General features: G+C 32.9%; 1 long non-coding RNA gene across 2 annotated transcripts; it reads right to left on the bottom strand.

Moving 5' to 3' along the window:
- Window positions 1-377: 377 nt before the first annotated feature.
- LOC130716632 (uncharacterized) lies at window positions 378-7,140 on the bottom strand. Of its 2 annotated transcripts, XR_009012104.1 has the most exons (5): window positions 3,113-7,140; window positions 2,923-2,982; window positions 2,741-2,809; window positions 1,626-2,354; window positions 378-633 (listed from the first exon to the last, which is right to left on the bottom strand). It is a non-coding gene; the product is annotated as an uncharacterized LOC130716632 (long non-coding RNA). The 2 variants fall into 2 exon arrangements; XR_009012103.1 differs by having other exon boundaries at window positions 2,923-7,140.
- Between the last annotated feature and the right edge of the window lie 584 nt (window positions 7,141-7,724).

The raw sequence follows: 7,724 nt of genomic DNA, 5'->3' as shown, positions 1-7,724 counted from the left end.
ATCTAAGCAAATTTATAACTAATAACTTTTTATTATTTCAAAAGATTAAGAATCCTAGAATGGTATTTGTATTGTTACAAAAATAATTAGTTAGAAACTATATGGAAAAAAAATTAAGAATTCTGAAAATTCGTCATGTTACAATAGAAAATACTAAATTTGTATTAGGGTGTATTTTTCTTGTTTTCCGATAAAGAAAAAAAAAGTTTATTTTTTCTTCAAACATCAAATTAATTTAACCACTTTATTCATATAATTAACCACAAACTAATATCATTTAACCAACTAACCACTTACAAAAAAGGATATAATTTACCGTTACCCTCTCAGTATTGATAAAATCTGCCTTTCAATTTATCAAAAAGATCTCTCTTCAATAATAAAGTTGTATCTTTGTCAATTCACCATGAATAAATCAATTAATATTGAATATGTTTGATACATTGTAATGGTGCCTAGACAAACCAAGAAAGCTCAAACTTTCTGATGCAATAACATAATGTTTATAGCATACTATTTTTGTCCTGCTTCTCAGAATCATCCTTTTCTTCTTCCACTTCTTTCTCTTCCCCCCTCTTTGTCCTCTTCAATGGGAGTCGTACCACCTGGCTTAGACCTTTCCCTTTCCCACTCCTGTCAATATATGCATTCAACAATAAATCATCTTGTGTATTGAATGGCCACAAATAGAGAAGAAAAATAGTTAGACTTATAAGAGAGTCAGTGGAAAGTTTTTTTTATTTAGAGTTAAAAAATTCATAAAATTAATTAAAATTTTTAATTATATTCATTCAAAAAAAATACTTTTTATTGGAAATTGTTCCAATTCAAATATCAATTAATCTGGATTTCCATTTTACTACTTTCAAACTTCTCTTATATTTTTTTCAATATATCATATAATAATTGTTCCACTGACTTATAAGAGAGTCAGTGGAAAGTTAGTACTTGTAATTATTATAGTGGAAAGTTTTTATTGGCATTGATATCAAATTTAATGTTTAAACGATTAACTTTTATTTTTTAGGATCAATGTCTTGTATAAATCCTAACTAACTAATCATGGCCTCTGGAATTCCTAAATGATGTTAATTACTAATATGTAACCACTAAATTCTTCAATATCCACAATAAGCACATATAAATGAAAGAGAAGATGTGACATTTGGCCTTATAAGAGTGCTCTTCCAAATTGAGGGCATTGAAACTTGTAAATGTATGAGTGGCAATTCTTGACCTTAAAAAATTAAAAAGAATATCTTTTTAATAGAAAGTAGAAGTGAGGTTTAGTAAATAATTAGGAGAGAATCAATTGAGATAACAGTATGAAGAGAGAATAAAATGAGTTATAGTATTGGGGGACTTCTTAAGCCAGGGGATATTCATAAGGTGTCATTTTTGAAATCATGCACCCATATGAGGAATAAAATAGAGAAGATAGCAACCTAATGTGAACAAAAAAATGTATTGAGGAATAAAGACTGTATCTTACTGGAGTGGAAGAGGAGAAATGAGAATAAAGAAGACAACAACCTAATGTGAAAAATAAATTGTAGAAAAATTAAAAGTCCGTACTCTGAAGTCAAAACGCAGAAAGAAAGGAAAAAAAAAAGAAAGGTTCTTACCACAGTTGGAGAGAACGATCTTGCTCTTTGTGGATTTCTTCCCTCTCGCTTTGTTTTCCACAAAACAAATGGTAAAAAAAAATTAGAAGAATGGTTCTTACCACAGTTGGAGAAAACGATCTTGCCCTTCACCGTTTGCAGATCTTTAAGCTGCAGATCTTTCCTATTATGAAAATGTTTAGCTTGCTCGAAGATGGCAGCAAGTTGAATTTGTATTGTTCTATGTCTATCAAAAAAGTGCAAGAAGGTAAAATTGCAGAAAGTAGATTAAAGCTCCGTTTAGAAAAGCTTATTTGATTTTATTTAGAAGAGGTTATGTAAACAAATATCAACCTCCAACTCTGAATTAAAGAAATTAAAATATTAAGGAGTTGTACTCTTATGCATAAAGAAATTAAAAATTGAGGAGGTTCTCTTTGTCTTTTGTGATCTCTTTTTGGATAAACCAGAACCTCAAAGAGTTCTGAAACTTTGATCCTATGACATCCAAAATCATGTGAACATAGAGGACAATCAAATTAGTCCGACGAAAATGTACTCAATTAACTCATGAAAAAAAATCAAATAATCTGAGACAACATGTGGTTAATTAATTTCCATTAACAAAGAGCTTGAACTTTTCAGGATTTATGGTTCTAAAATCTTCAAGCGGGTTTTGTGTGAAAGCTCCATCTCCCATGATTTTATGGCGTTTTGCACAGTCTCCTCTAATGAACCTTTTGGCCATTCCTTCAAAATAAATAAATAAAAATAGAAACTCATGAATCATGAGCAACCATAGATCAAATATAGAGAAGAGAGAAAATAAATAAAAGTGGATTGATGTGGGACTATGGTATATACTGCACCTTGGTAGCAGCAAGTTGAATTTAGTATTGTTCTATGTCTATCAAAAAAGTGCAAGGAAGGTAAAATTGCAAAAGTAGATAAAAGCTCTGTTTAGAAGAGTTTATGTAAATAGCTAATGACCACATTAGCCAAAAGCAAAGGATTTCATTGAGCATTTTGGTCTCTGTTAAAAGAACAATCCAAGAAGAAAAACATTGATTAATTTTACTATTAAATTCCAGTTGTACTGAATAAAAACCGAGGAAACCAAAAGAAGAGAAGCAAACCTGAAACATTACATAAAACTTTGGACAATCAAGATTAAATCTTTCAAATCTTCACCATGCCATCATCCTCTGTTACCCAATAAAATAACAATTTATAAATTCAAGCATGAAAGTTTAAAAGAAAGAAATACAAATTTATTAGATAACTTTCAAATCATGATTTCTTTACACATGTGTCTTACTTTACTTGTTCCCCTCATAACAATCTAATCTATCATCTTCTCCACTCGCACAGTTTGAACCTGAAATTAACAAAAACCAAATTATGATATTCTAAATTAGAAGCTCAAACGTTGACAGACACACTCACTTTTTAAAAAATTGGCAAAAGACAAAGAAATGATATAATAGAAGGAAAAAGCAAAAAAGTACAATGAAAAGTCATTCGCCATTTGAGAGTTTGATCAAGCTTGAAACGCATATGTCCGAATCTACTATAAACCAAATAAAAAGCAAAGATAAAGGTAAGAAAACTGGCAAAAAAATGTATGGAGCAAAGGGCTATTTATACATGTAGTTTAAGCTTTGAAGAAGATGAAATGTTTAAAAAAACTGAAGAATATTAAAGGTTTCTTCAAAGGTATTTAGGACCCCATATAAATGAATGCATTGATTTTGACAATTAAGTTTAGTGAATGCATTTGAGAATGTAGAAAGACAATGAGATTGTTATGAAATGGACGGCTGAGATTCAATCCAAGTGAAATAAAATGCATCTTTACCAAAATATCCATGGTCAAGCTTCATAGTCTTTGAAATTATTTGTTGATTGACAGATTTACCCCCAAGGCTATAAAAACTCTCCCTTTATATAGTTTATAGATTTTCACTTTCAAGTATGTACAAATAGATTGATACACAAACCACACAAAAATAGCACAACTAGCCTTCTCCCCCCAACTTGAATACAACCATATTATGAACAGATACTCTCTTAACCCATTCAGCTTTGGTCAGATCATTGTTTTTCTTTTAAGGCTCAAGGTTATAAACACGAACAAATCACAAAAATATTATTTTCCAGGCTCAAAAGGGCTAACAATGGAATTAAAATGTAAATGGTAGGTTATATGGCTAAGTGGCTGTATATACCGAACAAAATATGCCTTGATCATTTCCAAGAAATTGCATACAACAATGATAATCAGAGACTCAAACAAAACCAATCATGCAACACAATGAGGAATCTCTCAGCTCACAAGTGTTTAGGAACACTCCCTCATATTGGTTTGGATTCAAAGCATTCCCTGATTTTCAAAAAATTTCATGTTATGCCTATGAATTTCATGTGAATCATACAATCATATCAAGTCATGCTATCTCTGAGTGCAAACACCAATTAAATCAAGGAATCAAACAATTCAAATTGCATTTAAAAGCATATCATGCAATTATATTGATGTTTCATTAACCATGCCAGTTAAAACCAGTCAGCTATCGATGAAATCTACATAAAGTGTTAATTAATATATATACCAAAATGCTAATAAGATATTAAAAACAAAAGAAAGAAGGACAAAAAGTACTCCCTCATGATGCTTTGCATTTAGTCCAAGGTTGCTCATCAAAGCTCTCATCCCCTCCAAGAGATATGGACTGTCCTCAAGCTAAATGTAAATATCATCATGAACCTTTTCCAGTGGAAGATGCATTTTCTGGGCAAGTACTTGGCTTGAGCAAAGTTGTAGTCACTTGAACAAAGTTGTGTTGGCTTAGAGTTTGCTCAAGCCATGTTTTTCCAGAATCATGAAGTCAAGTTCGCCTAAGGGTTGATAAGTGTTCGCTTGAGCGAACTGTATGTTGGCTTGAGCGAACTACAAGAGAATTATGCAGATTTGACAGGATTCCAGGGAATTTCTCAGGTATTTCACAACTCCATACCCCAAAAACCAATCCATGCTAAAAATTTACCCCAAACTTGATTGAACATGATATAATCATCAAGGAAAACTTGTGGAAATCTTAAAATCTAGCATTTAGACATTGAATCCACAAGATCAAAAACTCAGTTCATAAAACTAAAAACTGAAACCTCAAGAGCTGCAAAGTGCTAAAATCAAACCAAGCTTGAAATTTAACAAACCAAAACAACAATACACAAAACACAATGCATAAATATACTAAACTAACATTGAACATGAGAAAATTCAAAGGTCTTGGAGAGCAACCTGCATAATTGTTCAGAAAATTCACTTAAAGGCATGACTTTCTTCCATTTTAACACAACCTTATACCTCAAATTTTGCAATATTTACCATCCTTGCTTTCCATTCCTCCCTATGCATGAAAAACACTATTTTGGACCTGTGTCAAGTCTCAATTGCAGATTGTTAGAATCAAAAGCACATAATCCAATTCACATTCCATCCCACATACAAATTCAACAAGTCACACCCCCAAAATTTGATTTGATCACATTTGTTGTATCCAAACTCATTGAACAATCTTCATATGCTGGATAAAATTTGTGAAGCTCATAAAAACTCAAGTTTTGGCATAACTTCACAAAATCACTATCCTAGTTCTAAAAATACATCAAAAACTCATGGTTTCCAAAACTTATGGTTCTATTGTGATTCAAATAACTCAAAAGAGGATATTCATCATGTAAACTTGCAAAAGATCACTCAAGAACCAAAAGTGAGGAATCCTTAGGGAATTTAAAAACAAAAACAGGAAAACAAGAATAAGAAAACAACAAATATGTACAATTCACATATACAAAACAAACCTATGTATCAAAATCATCATTTCATGACTAATGACCTAATCGAGATTAGATTCACTAGCTGATTCATTCTAGGTCAGATTCAAAGAATTTCAAATCTCAAATCATGTTATAGGTGATCAGGCTACAACTAGCATTAAGAACGAGAACAAATCAGTGAAATTGACACATAAGAACAAAACATTGAATATGTACATTATTTACATTTCTTACAACTCAAATCAACATTCCACTAGTTTCACCAACATTTCAAACACAATCCCCGGCAACGGCGCCAAATTTGATAAAGGATTTTTCCTTGTTGTTTGTACTGCTTTTGGCTAAACCTTTATGATTCAATCATAGTAAAGCAGATACGGGTTTATCGTCCTCAGGGATTGTGTGAACATCAGTTCCACCAGTTAAATATTGATTTGAGCAGATGAAAATATGTTTGATAAAACTGTTTTTGTGGTTTTTAATATAAGGAAAGCGGTAAAAGAATGTTTACAGGGACAACAAAGAAGAAAACATATTTAGAATGCATTCCCTTAATCCTCTAATTGTTTCCACTCAATCACTTCTGTAAAGGTACATTTCACTTATGATTGCCGAGAGTGATCCACCTAACTATCCCTAGTCTAGGTGAATCTATCAGTTGGAATTCCTAGACGTAATCTCTTACCATCTAGAAAACCCAAAAAGAACACTAAAGCTCAAATCCTCTCTCAAAGACATTCCCAATGACTGATTCATCCTAAGACAAGGTACCCTAGGTTGTCGAATCTCCGTTGTCACTCCGGAAACTCCTGCTAGAACTCAGAAACACACCTGTCACGTGGAAGTCCACTATCGTTCCTACCCAAGATATTCTAACCTTAAGACAACTAGTCCATTGAGTGGTTTCTCTCTTGAACCGGACCCGCAATTATCTCCCGATCTTATGCTAGTCCTTGGAAATCAAACGCAAATCAATCGATACTTGAAGCGAAGAAAGTAAAACTTTAACACAGTGTTGTGACCTAAGACATAGGCGCTCTACTTTCATTTATCTAAGCATTCACCAACTCATATCAACCTCTCGATCTATTTACAAATTAGTGAAGCTCATTTGACTATCAATTGATTGGTTAGAAGCATGAAGCATAGAAAGAAACATCATACATGAAATATTATCATTTACATTCATGAAAAGAGCTTACAACAGTCAAAGCATCAAGTTATAACATCCTAAATACAAAAATAGAAACAACATGTACAAGGGATAAGGAAGAAGAGATGAAACCCAGAAGAACGGCGAAGGATCTACGGCGATCGAAGCTTTCCCAAGCTTTCCATCGCCTCCGAGAGGTTGTCACGGTCCTTCGGCGGTCGTCGCCACGCTCCGGAGCTTCAATCTGTCAATCCTAGACCCAGGGACCCTTCCCCCATGAAGCCCAGCCTCCTATGAATGTTTTAGGGAGGAAAAAATGGAAGAGATATTGAAAATTTCGTGGTCTGTCCTTTTATAGAGTTTCTGGCCGACCTTAGTTGGCTCAAGCCAAGCTAAGTTGGCTCGAGCGAACCTTTCTTCATGCTGAAGTAGTTAAGACCGCCTTCAGTCCGCTCAAGCTAACTCAAGTTGCCTCAAGCGAACTATGCTGAAAATCTACTGTAAAGTGGTGGCTTGAGCCAACTTTTGAGCGAACTCTTTCCTTTGCTTATTTTTCAGCCCTGTTTCCAGTCCGCTCAAGCTAAATTTGAGCCAACTTTCCTCACTTTATTTTCTTACTCAAGATTCAAGCCTTCTTCAAGTGATCATCTTACTCCTACATCAAATTTAAGACATTAAATATTAAAAGCATAATATTTACATTATTTTTATGCTAAAACTAAATATTTTCCAAGCAAGCTACTTTGGGGATAAAATGATCAACAATGTAAGCATACTGATCAAATAAGTGCCTATAATGATAATGAAAAACACGTAAAAATTGCACTTATCAGTATGATACATGAATTACCAAAAATAAGATATAAATATGAAGAAGAAGAAGAAGACCAAGAGTGACTAAAGTGCAATTAACTTTTTTTTAGTACATCAGAAAGATAAATTCCATCTTCAGGAATTAATTACTGGACCTCTCATACTTAACTCATATATATGTTTTCTAATTCTTACTACTTGAGCTATTATTTGAGGATAAAGCGCAACCACTTTTAAATCATAATAAGACCACATATTTTTTCAGAACACACCAAAATCGCCTCTAAACAAAAACGAAGATATGTATGCGA

This window comes from Lotus japonicus, chromosome 5 (genome assembly GCF_012489685.1).
Source record: "Lotus japonicus ecotype B-129 chromosome 5, LjGifu_v1.2".
Taxonomy (NCBI): domain Eukaryota; kingdom Viridiplantae; phylum Streptophyta; class Magnoliopsida; order Fabales; family Fabaceae; genus Lotus; species Lotus japonicus.
This window is presented reverse-complemented; position numbering and strand designations above follow the sequence as displayed.